The following is an 836-nucleotide window of genomic DNA, read 5'->3' as shown; positions in this document are numbered from 1 at the left end:
CTGAGAGGCAGCACACAGGCCCATGGGCACCACCCAGCCAATAAAACACAAGGACGTTATAAGGAGGGGGAGAGGGGGAGCCTGTACTCTTAGTGGGAGGTAATTCTTTTCTCAGCTTTTCCCATGAAGTAATTCTCTCATCTCCTGAATTTAAATGAGTGAAGGGGCTTCAAGAAAACCACCATAGGGAATGGGGTGCTGCCCGGGGGAGAGCCTGGGACCACATCCACCAGCTAGAGGTTTGTAGAACCACTTAACAGCCCTCGCTCCATCCCTGAGCGGCCCTAGAGCTGAGGATAGTGAAGGATTGCTTAGAAAAGCTGGGTTCCTGTGGGCCATTTTGAGAGAGAGAGCTGAAGAAGAGAGGCTTGGAGCATTAATTCAGGGCTGAAGGCAGGAAGGAGTGTCTGGGAAAAGAATGATGACCAAACTCAACCTACTGAGCCTCGGCCCTTTGAGAGTGTGGAAAAGGACCGGCATCCACGTGAAGGACCAGGCAGTGTGTGAGGAAGCAGAAACCACGGCATTCCATGGCATTGCTCTTTTTGGAAGGCAATTCTTCATCCAGAGAGGAAATGAAAGCACAGTCAAGGACAGAGGCTGGCAGAGACAGGAGGGGTCTGAATGAAGGGGAACTTCCTCATAAAGGCCACATGGCTCAAAAACAGAGCATCAGCAGTTCACAGAACAAGAAAAGACAGGGAAATAGCAGGAAGGCCTCAGTCTCACAAATGGAGCAGTTACTTAGGAAGAGTTCTGCCTTCCCTATTCCTCTCCTGGCCCCCACACAACCTCCATGGGCTTAGTATTTAAAAACAAGGGAGAGGATGTATATA

The sequence above is a fragment of the Otolemur garnettii genome, unplaced genomic scaffold (genome assembly GCF_000181295.1).
Source record: "Otolemur garnettii isolate 467f Iridium unplaced genomic scaffold, OtoGar3 scaffold00016, whole genome shotgun sequence".
Classification (NCBI taxonomy): Eukaryota; Metazoa; Chordata; class Mammalia; order Primates; family Galagidae; genus Otolemur; species Otolemur garnettii.
This window is presented reverse-complemented; position numbering follows the sequence as displayed.